General features: G+C 35.7%; 1 protein-coding gene across 3 annotated transcripts in view; it reads right to left on the bottom strand.

The window, feature by feature from the left end:
• The window catches only part of PKN2 (protein kinase N2), a 142,918-nt gene that overhangs the window by 78,019 nt on the left and 51,127 nt on the right, over nucleotides 1–13,772 (bottom strand). The window lies entirely within an intron of this gene.

The raw sequence follows: 13,772 nt of genomic DNA, 5'->3' as shown, positions 1-13,772 counted from the left end.
TTCCCTTGATTTTGTGCCAGTACCATACTGCTTTGATTACTGTAGCTTTGCAGTATACTCTGAAGTCAAGGAGCTTGATTCCTACAGCTCTGTTCTTTGTCAAGATTGTTTTGGCTATTCAGGGACTTTTGTGTGTCTATATAAATTCTAAAATTGTTTTAGTTCTGTGAAAAATGTTATTGGTTATTTTGATAGAGATTGCACTGCATCTGTAGATTACCTTGGGTAATATGGTCATTTTAATAATAGTGATTCTTCCAATTCAAGAACAGGGTATATCTTTCCATCTGTGTCATCTTCAATTTCTTTCATCAGAATCTTATAGTTTTTGGAATACAGGTCTTTTGCGTCCTTAGTTATTTTATTCTTTTTGACACAATGGTAAATGGGATTGTTTCCTTATCTTTCTGACTGTTCACTGTGAATGTATAGAAATGCAATAGATCTCTGTATATTAATTGTGTATCCTGCAAATTTGCAGAATTCATCAAAGAGCATCTTTAGGTGGCATCTTTAGGATTTCCTATGTATAGCACAATGTCATCTGGAAACCGTGAGTTTTACTTCTTCCTTTCCAATTTGCACTCTTTTTTTTTTTTTCTCCCTCTGATTGCTCTGGCTGCTGCTACTGCTGCTGGTAAGTCGCTTCAGTCGTGTCCAACTCTGTACTAAATGATGTTAAATAAAAGCAGTGAGAATCTTATTTCTGATCTTGGAGGAAATGCTTTCTACTTTTCACCACTGAGTATGATGTTAGCTCTGGGACTGCCATATATAGCCTTTGCTATGTTTAAGTATGTTCTCTCTATCCTCATTTTCTTGAGAGTTTTTATCATAAAAGGATGTTGAATTTTATTAAAAGTTTTTTCTGTACCCATTGAGATGATCAGTTTTTTTCCTCAATTTGTTAATGTTGTGTATCACACTGATTGACTTGTGTATACTGAAAAACCCTTGCATCCCTGGGCTAAATCCCACTTAATCATTGTGTATGATTCTTTTAATGTACTGCTGGATTTGGTTTGCTAGTATTTTATCGAGGATTTTAGTGTCTATGTTCATCAGTGATATTGGCCTGTAACTGTCTTTTTGTGTGTGTGATATCTTTGGAGAACATTCTAGGAAATTATAATTCCAAAAAAATAACTCTAGAAGAGATAACAATTAGTTATAAAAAATCACAGTGCTACAAAACACCTCAAATAAATTAGCTAGGAGATATTTGAAGTCTTTAAGTACCTGACAAGATAGGCTGACTAAGTTAATACTCCATGTGTAATCTCCTTCTTTCATGCTTATACTAAGAGGAAGCTTAAGGGGAAAATAAAAACAAAAAAGCAAGATTTCTCAGACTTACTTGCACTTGGGGCCTAGGGAGGGAGGCAGTGCATTCATGGTGCATGTGACAGAAATCACAGATATAAGTGGACATTTGTACCTTTGTGCTTCTGAGAATGGTCTTGCTTTTCTGAACAAAAGGACTTATTGGGTTCTCATCATCCTAGTGAAGTAAAGCTTGGATTTTAATAAGAGTTCAAGAAAAGGCCTAAGGACTCTTACAAAGTAGTCAGTCAGATCAGGAAAAACATGATTAAAGACAGGAACCTCAAAAGTTGTCATCCATAACAGCTGAATTTGTTGACTTGCCTTTGGCATGGGGTGACTGGGGGGAAGGGAAATGGATATTCTTTAAAAAAAAAAAAGAAAACAATTCCTATTGCTCTCATACAGGTTTGATGCAGGAAACCATACTATCTATGTGACCCTGCCAAAACTAAGCATGAATTTTAATTGGCCTCAGATTAACAATGCTTTCAGGCACGTTATAGAAACAAATGCAAATCCTTTTTGAAAGAAGGCATTTTAAATCCAGGCACTAAAATAATTCCCATAGATAAAGTTCCAGTGAAAACGTACAACAATTAGAAATCACAAAGTAAAGGCAGAAAAAGAAACTCACCATGAGTGAGAAAAAAAACTAGGATTAGCATAGCAAAGATTTCATTTGTTGTCATTATGTTGCACAAAATGTGAAAAAGTATATTTTATAGGTAAAGTTACATTTAAAAGGTATCAAAAGAATGACTAAAGCAAGAGACTGTCAAAGATTAACAAAACTAAGCATGAATTATAGTAGTAAAGAAATATACATATATAGATAGGTAGACGGACAGCAGAATTAGAAATATAATATACATGGTCAAGAGCAAACTGGACACGCAGAAAGAAATTATTGGAGAAATGGACAAAGACTTGAAGAAATTACTATTTGTCTAATTGGAACACCAAAATGAAACAGAAGAGAGAATACAGGAGGAGCAATATTGAAGAGAGGGGCTAAGCACTTCTCATAATCAATGAAACACACAAATCTCAGATTCAGGAACCCAACAAATCCCAAGCAGATCAAATGAAAAGAAACATATACCATTATACAGAACACTGTAGACAAACAGCTTGTTAAAAACAGCTAGGGAGAAAGGGAAGAATATCAGCACAGTTTAAGTATTAGACTGGCAGCTGCCTATTCAACAACAGGGCAATCCAGAAGACATAAAATAATAGTTTACAGCTATTGATAGAAATTAAATGCCAACCTAAAATGATATACCAGAGAAAATATCTTTCTAAAGTCTATACCTTTAAGAAGAAAAAGAAATGAAGGAAGGTCTGAGAAGCATGAAGAAATGATGTACAAGGAAAATAAATGTAAACCAACAATGACTATATAAAATAAAAATCTGATTTATGGAATTGAAGATACAATGATAGAACTAGAATATGAACGATGATAGCACATAAGTGGAGTTAAGTAGACTGAAATTATTCTAAATTTCTTACATGGTATGGAAAGCAGGTATACCATTAAGAGTCTAGTTGACAAACAGAAACCACACTAGATATTTCGAACAAAGGGAATTTAACACAGGGAAATGGTTACATCATAAACATTCAGGTATTGTGCAAAGGATTTGAGAAAAAAATTCCTTTTCTCAAATAGCTTAGAAGATACAGTCTATATACTTACATAAAGGGGTATGTGTGTCCATTTCTAAATAGTATATGTGTGCATACATTAACATTTTCAAGTATACTGAAGAATTCAAAGAATTGTGTAGTGAGCACCCATATTCCCACCACCTAGACTCTGCCAATACACACACTCATACAAACACACAAACACCCCACACACATGTGAAGAAAGATTTTTAAAAAAGAGAGAGAGAGAGAAAGCAAATATAAATGGTAGGAAAGATGGGAAAATTAGATTTGGGAGGAATAGCATCAGATTTGAAGTAAGAGACAGAGCCCAGATTATATGAAGGGTATCTGTAATGCTACAAATTTGTACTCTATTCTGTAAAGAATGGAAAGTCATTGAGAGGTTTAAAGCAAGAAAGCAACAGGATCAAAACTGAATACTATGTAAAAATTATTGGTAGCACTGTTTAGGTTGGATTAAACCTGAACTTGGAGGCTTTAGCAGTGAGGATTCAGAATAAAAATTCGAGACCTATGTCAGAGGTAGAATCTACGGGCTTGGTGGACTGACTGACACTGAAGACTAGAAGTAAAAAAGAGAGAAAGAAATCTATAGTAAACATCAGATTTCATTTATAGATTTGTAATTATCCAAATGGTAATAAGGTTATAAATCCTCAGATGAAGCCCAGAAAAATCCATCTTGGTTTGAAATACCACTCTAGAAGTTAGTAGAAAATACGACATGGTTAAAACCTCCTTGTTGCTGTTCAGCTGCCAAATTGAGTCCAATCTTTGCAACCCCATGGATAGCAGCACACCAAGCCACTCTGTCCACCACTATCTCCCTGAGTTTGCTCAAACTCATGTCCATTGAGTCAGTGATGCCATCCAACATTATCAATTTAAGTAATTTATAACTAGTACAACCTTTAATTGAACTTTCTTAGTATTTTACAAAAACAGCATGGATAGGATTGCGGGTTACAGATTAGACCCTATAAAACTCTTCAGAGAAAAACAAAGCTTTACACACTTTGACATAAGTTGCAGCAACATGTTTTTAATACACTTTTTAGAGTAACAAAAATAAAAATAAACAAATGGGACCTAACTAAACTTAAAATCTTTTGCACAGCAAGTTCAGTTCAGTTCAGTTGCTCAATCGTGTCTGATTCTTTGCAACCCCATAGACTGCAGCACACCAGGCCTCCCTGTCCATCACCAACTCAGTTTAATAAAACTCATGTCCGTTGAGTCAGTAATGCCATCCAACCATCTCATCCTTCATCATCCCCTTCTCCTCCCACCTTCAATCTTTCCCAGCATCATGGTCTTTTCAAATGAGTCAGTTCTTTGCATCAGGTGGCCAAAGTATTGGAGTTTTAGCTTCAACATCAGTCCTTCCAACGAATATTCAGGACTGATTTCCTTTAGAATGGACTGGCTGGATCTCCTTGCAGTCCAACAGATTCTCAAGAGTCTAATCCAACACTGCAGTTCAAAAGCATCAATTCTTCAGCACTCAGCTTTCTTTACAGTCCAACACTCACATCCATACATGATCACTGGAAAAACCATAGACAGCCTTTGTCAGCAAAGTACTGTCTCTGCTTTTTAATATCCTGTCTAGGTTGCTCATAACTTTTCTTCCAAGGAATAAGCATCTTTTAATTTCATGGCTGCAATCACCATCTACAGTAATTTTGGAGCACAGAAAAATAAAGTCTGACACTATTTCTACTGTTTCCCCATCTACTTTCCATGAAGTGATCAGACCAGATGCCATGATCTTAGTTTTCTGAATGTTGACCTTTAAGCCAACTTTTCACTCTCCTCTTTCACTTTCATCAAGAGACTCTTTAGCTCTTCTTTCTGCCATAAGGGTGGTGTCATCTGCATATCTGAGGTTATTGATATTTCTCCCGGCAATCTTGATTCCAGATTGTGCTTCTTCCAGCCCAGCGTTTCTCATGATGTACTCTGCATATAAGTTAAATAAGCAGGGTGACAATATACAGCCTTGACACACTCCTTTTCCTATTTGGAACCAGTCTGTTGTTCCATGTCCAGTTCTAACTGTTGCTTCCTGAACTGCATTCAGATTTCTCAAGAGGCAGGTTAGGTGGTCTGGTATTCCCATCTCTTTCAGAATTTTCCACAGTTTGTGGTGATCCAAACAGTCAAAGGCTTTGGCATAGTCAATAAGGCCTATTTCTGGAACTCTCTTGCTTTTTCAATGATCCAACGGATGCTGGCAATTTTATCTCTGGTTCCTCTGCCTTTTCTAAAACCAGCTTGAACATCTGGAAGTTCACGGTTCATGTACTGTTGTTGCCTGGCTTGGAGAATTTTGAGCACAGCAAAGGAAGCCATAAATAAGAAGAAAAGATAACCCTCAGAATGGAAGAAAATAGATGCAAACAAAGCAACTGACAAAGGACTGATCTCCAAAATATACAAGCAGCTCATGCAGGTCAATTTCCAAAAAACAAACAACCCAATCAAAAAATGGGCGGAAGAGCTAGACATTTCTCCAAAGAAGACAAAGATACAGATGGCTAACACATGAAAAGATGCTCAACATCATTCATTATCAGAGAAATGGAAATCAAAACTACAATGAGGTATATCACCTGACACTGGTCAGAATGGCCATCATTAAAAAAATCTACAAACAATAAATGCTGGAGAGAGTATGGAGAGGAGGAACCCTTTACACTATTGGTGGGAATGTAAACTGATACAGCCACTCTGGAGAACAGTATGGAAAGTCCTCAAAAACTAAAAACAAGAGGAACCACATGATCTAGCAATCCCACTCCTGGGCATATACCCAGAGAAAACTATAATTCCAAAAGATACATGAACCCCAGTGCTCACTGAAGTACTATTTACAACAGCCAGGACATGGAAGTAACCTAAATGTCCATCAACAGAGGAACGGATAAACAAGATGTGGTACATACATACAATAGAATATTACTCGGCCATTTAAAGAGAAAAGACTGTGTCACTTGCAGAGATGTACATGGAACCTCAGACTGTCATACAGAGTGAAGTAAGTCAGAAAGAAAACTAATGTTAACACATATGTGTGGAATCTTATTTGCAAAGCAGAAACAAAGACACAGATGTATAAAAAAAATTAACGGATAAGAAGGGGAAGTGGGGGAGTGTTATGCATTGGGAAATTGGGATTGACACGTACACATTACTGTGTATAAAATATGTAAGTAATGAGAACCTACTGTATAGCACAGGGAACTCTACTTGGTGTTCTGTGATGACCTAATTAGAAGAGAAATCCAAAAAAAGGAGTATATATGTATGGCTGATTTAGTTTGCTGTATAGCAGAAAATGACACAGCAGTGTAAAGCAACAATACTCCAATTAAAAAAAAAAACAAACCTGTCTTCCCAAGTGACTGTACTGTTTTTGCATTCCTACCAGCAAAGGATATAAGATTATCTGACCCAAAGCATTCGACCGTAACATCTAACCCATCACTGTCTGTGACTATGCTATACTGTCACAGGGAAAAACCCCAACAAACCAAGCTTAAGTATAAAAGTAAGATAAGAATATTATATTTTTTTCAGTTCAGTTCAGTCGCTTAGTCATGCCCGACTCTTTGCAACCCGATGAATCGCAGCACACCAGGCCTCCCTGTCCATCACTAACTACTCCTGGAGTTCACTCAAACTCATGTCCATGGAGTCAGTGATGCCTTACCAGCCATCTCATCCTCTGTCATCTCATTCTCCTCCTGCCCTCAATCCCTCCCAGCATCAGAGTCTTTTTCTAATGAGTCAACTCTTCACAAGAGATAGCCAAACTATTGGAGTTTCAGCTTTAGCATCAGTCCTTCCAATAAACACCCAGGACTGAGCTCCCTTAAAATGGACTGGCTGGATCTCCCTGCAGTCCAAGGGACTCTCAAGAGTCTTCTCCAACACCACAGTTCAAAAGCATCAATTCTTTGGTGCTCAGCTTTCTTTATAGTCCAACTCTCACATCCACACATGACCACAGGAAAAACCACAGCCTTGACTAGACGAACCTTTGTTGGCAAAGTAATGTCTCTGCTTTTGAATGTGCTATCTAGGTTGGTCATAAATTTCCTTCCAAGGAGTAAGCGTCTTTTAAATTTATGGCTGCAATCACCATCTGCAGTGAATCTGGAGCCCATAAAATAAAGTCTGACACTGTTTCCACTGTTTCCCCATCTATTTGCCATGAAGTGATGGGACCAGATGCCATGATCTTTGTTTTCTGAATGCTGAGCTTTAAGCCAACTTTTTTACTCTCCTCTTTCACTTTCATGAAGAGGCTTTTTAGCTCCTCTTCACTTTCTGCCATAAGGGTGGTGTCATCTGCATATCTGAGGTTATTGATATTTCTCTTGACAGTCTTGATTCCAGCTTGTGCTTCTTCCAGCCCAGGGTTTCTCATGATGTACTCTGCATATAAGTTAAATAAGCAGGGTGACAATATACAGCCTTGATGTACTCCTTTTCCTATTTGGAGCCAGTCTGTTGTTCCATGTCCAGTTCTAACTGTTGCTTCCTGACCTGCATAGAGGTTTCTCAAGAAGCAGGTCAGGTGGTCTGGTATGCCCATCTCGTTCAGAATTTTCCACAGTTTATTGTGATCCACACAGTCAAAGGCTTTGGCATAGTCAAGAAAGCAGAAATAGATGTTTTTCTGGAACTCTCTTGCTTTTTCCGTTATCCAGCGGACGTTGGCAATTTGATCTTTGGTTCCTCTGCCTTTTCTAAAACCAGCTTGAACATCTGGAAGTTCACGGTTCACATATCGCTGAAGCCTGGCTTGAAGAATTTTAACCATTACATTACTAGTGTGTGAGATGAGTGCAATTGTGCGGTAGTTTGAGCATTCTTTGGCATTTCCCTTCTTTGGGATTGGAATGAAAACTGACGTTTTCCAGTCCTGAAGCCACTGCTCAGTTTTCCAAATTTGCTGGCATACTGAGTGCAGCACTTTCAGCTCATCATCTTTCAGGATTTGAAATAGCTCAACTGGACTTCCATCACCTCCACTAGCTTTGTTTGTAGTGATGCTTTTTAATTAAGCAGAAATACCAGCAACAGAAAAAGGAGAAAAAAATGTATGAAAGCCAGAAAGTTTCATAATTTGATGAAAACCATTAATCCACACACCTAAGAAGCCCCAGATAAATACAAAGAAATTCACACCTAAGTTCATCGTAGTCAAAGCATTAAAAACTGAAAACAAAGAGGAAAATCTTGAAAGCAGCAAGAGGAAAAAGACTCGCTACATACAGAGCAATAACTATCAACACCAGACTCCTCATATGAAAGGATACAGGACCACCAGAAGTGGGATGACAAAGTCAAAGTCCTAGATGGAAAAACCGGTAACCAACAATTCTATATCCAGCAAAACTATCCTTCAAAAAGGAAGGTGAAATAATTCCCACTTAAACAAAGATAGCGGGGATTTATTGCTATCTGATCTTTCTTACAAGAAATATTAAAAGTTTTTCAGATTGAGAAGAAATGGCACCAGCCGGTAACTTAAATCCACATGAAGAAATAAAATGCTCTAGAAAAGTTAAATACCTACATAAAGATAAGTTTATATAAAAGTTTTATGTGAATGTTCGTATCAGCAGTATCATCATCATCATCATCATCATAATAAAAGGTCAACTATGGAAACAACCCAGATGTCTCATCAACTGGTGAATAACTAAGAAAAACATAGTATATTCATATAATGGAATACCATTCAGCACTAAAAAGGAATGAAGTACCGAGAAGGCCCAGAGCTAATTTATAAAAGCCAGAAACTGAGCTCCAACTGTGAAAACAAAACTGACGACTAAAGCTTGGAGTCAAAACATAGGGAAAAAAATCTCTAAGAAATGACAGAACCACTGTGCTGTGCTGTGTTTAGTCATGTCAGACTCTTTGCTATCACATGGATTGTAGCCTGCCAGGCTCCTCTGTCCATGGGGATTCTCCAGTCAAGAATATTGGAGTTGGTTGCTATGCCCTTCTCCAGGGAATCTTCCCAGCCCAGGGATCAAACCCAGATCTCCCGCATTGCAGGTGGATTCTTTACTGGCTGAACCACCAGGGAAGCTGGATAGAACCACTCGGTAGCTATAAAACCTTCTGAGCTCTAAGGGTGATCTGGCATGTGGCAGAAACATCTAGACTACACCCTGGCCAACTCACATAGGAGATGGGAAAATGGAGCTTTTTTAGCAACAAATCCAATGCAACTTAAGATTCAGGGAGAAGCACAAAGCTGAGTTTGACAGTCTTTGATCAATCTGCAGCTCAAAGACTGCTTTTTAATATACAGACTTAAAAGATAACTCATTTTGATTATTCAACAAACAGGTAATGAGGATCTGCTTACTCTCAGGCATGATGTTAGGTGATACAGATATGAAATAAACAAAACTTAGTTGATGATCTTGAGATTAAGAAAAAAAGAAACAAGATTGTGGGCTGTAATTTTTTTTGTTTAAAATAAGCAACTTAGGCATTAAAATTTCATAACTGCATTCATCTGTTAAATGACACCTTAATGTTCAAAAACTGCTTATTGCCTAACTCTTGGTAGAAAAGGCCTACATTCTGTACCTACAGCATGCACAATTCTTTCATAAATTCTGCTTAAGATGGTGCCATTTTTTCTTCTTTCCTCTCCTAATTACTATAATATATATGGTCAATGACTACTTACCAGTTAGATGGCTTAAAATAATACATTAACAATACCAAGTGCTGGAGAGGATGTGGAACAATTGGAACTCTCATATATTGCTGGTGAGAATAAAAAATAATATAGACACTCTGGAAAAATAATACAACCACTTTGGCAGTTTCTTATATTATCAAACATATTAATATATGATTTAGCAGTCACACACCTAAGTTTTTACCAAGGTGGACTGAAAACATGTTCAAACAAAAACCTGTTAATGGTCAGTTATAGCAGCTTTACTGATAACTGCCAAAAAATTTAAAAGAACGCTAAAGTTCCTGGTAGAAGAATGGATAAATAAACTGTGGTGCATCTATATGATGGACTACTACTCAGCAGTAAAAAAGAATAAACTGTTGCTAAACACAGTAATCTAGATGACTCTCACACAGAAATATGCTAAGTGAAAGAAGTCAGACTTAAAAGGTTATAAACTTTATGGCTGCATTTATATGATATTCTTGAAAAGCAAACTGTAAGTGACAGAGGACAGATCAGTGGTTGCCAAGGGATATGGAGTAGGAAGAGGGTGTGACTACAAAGGGATACTACTGCCCTTTCTCCTGATTGTGGAGGTATTTAGATGAACCTATCTGTGTATCAAAATTCATTGAATGAGGCACTCAGGAAGAATCCGTTTTACTGTGTATTAACTTTAAAAAATATATCATCAAGAATTCACATATTAGATGTCTATGAATCAACTAATTCCATGATTTTAAAGACAAGAAAATAAACCCAGAGGCATTAAAAGTGACTTGTTAATTAATGATTATAGTTACCAACCTAATGGCAATCCTTTCCTTAGGAGTTCACAACTTAATTCAACATATGCTTACCTCAAAATGAGAAATTCAATCAGAAATAAGGATTATGTAGAAATAGCATAATAAATCAAGCTACACATTTTCATAAACATAAAAGTCAACTATAATTTCTATGCTACATTTAGGTGGATAGGCCAATTATAAAAAAGAAATTTAAATTCTCACTTGTACTCATTTGAGAAAGACTTCATAAACTACATTCTAGTTACTAAGTTGGCTCCCTTGATACAGATACAGCTCAGAAACTGAGAAGTTTCCAAAGTTAATTCCAAAAAATTCCAGAGAATTTCCTGACAGTCCGATAGTTAGGACTCTGTGCTTCCACTGCAGAGGCCGTGGGTTCAATCCCTGGTTGGGGAACTAAGATAATGCATGCTATGCGCTTTGGCCAAAACAAACAAACAAAACCACACACAAAATTCCAACACTATTAGTTCTATACTAAATCAATACTTCCTTTCTGAATATTCTACATATTAAAGAAAATATTCCCCACCTCAAATGGCAAAAAATCAATCTAAGCTTGTTGGGGTAGGAGAAAATGGAAATGGGAAGAGGGCAAGAGAAGGAAATAAGGTAAAAACAGAGGGATTTAAACTATACAAATTATTAGTTATACCTAATAAAATATGAGAAATATTCTTGTCCTCTTCTTTAGGGATAACGTACAAGATTCCAAAGATTCAGAAAATCAGTTCTTTCTTAAATATTTAGAGTTATAGTTATCAACTATGACCTAGATTACAAATCCACTTTACAGAGATCCAAAACTTTTTTCACAAAGTACAGTCAGCCTCATTTTACAATACATTTCTAATTTCCAAGTGGGAATAATAACAATACTCCATGAGACTATCCTATAAGTATTATGGAAGGTGAATAGGAAGTTTATAGTACCATAAACATGAAGAGAACATAAAAAAAATGCACTTTTGGCTACTCAAGAATAAACAAACACATATATTTTAGACATTAACAGTTTCAAATGATCATTTTCACATTATAATAAGCAATATTTCAGAGACTTTTATGGCTAACGTCTTAAACTTTATCTGATAAATGTCTTTATTTTACAAATTAGAAACTAATGGCTAAAGGAGTTAATTGTTGCAGAAGTGAGTTAAAAGCAGGTCTCCTAACTGCTTACATGGCAATCATATATACAATGCAAATTTATATTCTATCCTTCTCTCCTTGAATCATTCATTCTGCTCACATACCCTCAAGTCAACAGGAATTAGCCAAATACTTCTGCACATACTTATTAATCCACATACTTTAGAGAACTGAAAGCAAACTCCAGGTCCTTCACTCTTTATGGCAGATCTAATCAAGTTAAATGATTTTGTCCACTTTAGTATATGATGTAAAACATAAAATTCCATGGCAATCTGACGTAAAATTAATGATCAACTACCTTAATCCTCTGTGCTTTTGTTGATTTTAATGCAGTCAAGTAAAAGAGAAAATGAAAACAAAACAAAGCAAAAAAAAAAAAAAAACTTATCACCAAGATGTGTGCATATGGCATTTGCAAAGAGAACTATTTTTTTAATACATTCAAATTTTAACCAACTTGTCAAGTTCACTGCAACAAACTTAAGCATTAAGAAGTAACAGTAGAAATGTTTCATAGAACATCTGCCCTGTAATTATCTGATAAGTCAAATGAACAGCAAAGAAAGTTTCTGGAAATATTTATCCTAAAACTTTATTTATGGTTTTATTCCCCAAGTTATTAAATAAAATACCATGATAAATTATGGTTTGGTATCATTGTAACTATAAAAACTAATATAAGATTGTTATTTACTGGGATTTTTTTGAGATATAATATTCACAACTAAACACCTACTATGTTCCACTCTTTTATGATAAACCTTGAAAATATCTGAATAAAAACAATGGTCCTGTCCTCAAGGATCATACAGTTTAGTAAGTACTATTAAAATGTGCAGAAATAAATTGTAATACAACATAATACAACAATGAGTGGACAAAGCAGAGTAGAGAATAAATAATCAGAGAAAGTCAAGGAAGGGTTCAGCAATATCCAAATTGAGTGTTGAGGTAGAATAGAAATCTGACAGAAGGTCTATAAGGTCATTTCTTCATATGAAACTCTAGGAAAGACAAGTCTAATCTAAAGTGATAGTAGGCAAACCAGTGGTTACCTAAACCCTGGGATGGGAATCAGAGACCCGACGGGGACTATTATGTATACTATATGAGAACCACTGAAGTGATGGTCAGGATCCCTAGCTGTAGTGATGGTTACCTGGATATAGACATTTGTTAAAACACATCAAATCATATTCTTAAAATATGTGCGTTTTATCAGAAGTAATTTATATACTTCAGTAAAGTTGTTTTAAAAATGACTTGGGAAACCAAATGGGCTATCTCTGTGTAACAAAAACACTTTTATATTCCAATTAGAAGGGAGTTATTGGTATTCCGTGATTAGCAAAATGTTTTCTCTAAATGGAGTTTAAAGCTCCAGCACAGCTTCTTATTTTAGAACTCTCCTAAAGAAGTAATGGGCAAAGAATGTAGAGCTCGGCAGAGTTCCAGCAGAACAGGCTATTTCCAAGTTTATATGATATTGCTAAAAAAAGCATTTCATAATACAAATTTCCATTTATAATGTAATTATTGAACATGTGGATAAAAAAATACTAGACTGAAGAGTTCTTTAGCTAGTTTTGTAATTCTGGGCAAATTAATTTACATCTTTGGGATTATTTCAGCTCTAAAATAAGAAGACTGGTTTATGATTTCTTTCACTTTTAAGATTTAATTATTCTTACATGATTAAAATCTCTACATTGAATCTCCAAATGAAACCCCTAAGGTAAGTCCCAGATGTTGAAAGGAATGTATTAAAACAAGTTCTATCAAGTACATGGAATATCAGAAGTACAACATTTAAGACTGGCAATTTATGGATCTTAATCAAATTTATCTACTTCCTTCACTTTAATTTTACTTATATCATTTTTTCTTAGCTAATCACACAGGTTCTTCTAAAATTTCTATGGTGCTAGATACATCATTCTACATATACCACTCTTTGTCTTTGCAAATAAATAAACTAAGGATTGTAGACATTAAATTACTAGTTTACAATATTTTCTTTGCAAAGACAAAACTATTAGATCAAATGTGTCTTATATGATTTGTTAAGTAAAAAGGTT

This window comes from Ovis canadensis, chromosome 1 (genome assembly GCF_042477335.2).
Source record: "Ovis canadensis isolate MfBH-ARS-UI-01 breed Bighorn chromosome 1, ARS-UI_OviCan_v2, whole genome shotgun sequence".
In the NCBI taxonomy this organism is placed as follows: Eukaryota; Metazoa; Chordata; class Mammalia; order Artiodactyla; family Bovidae; genus Ovis; species Ovis canadensis.
Note: the sequence above shows the minus strand (reverse complement) of the source record. Positions and strands in the feature narration are given on the sequence as shown.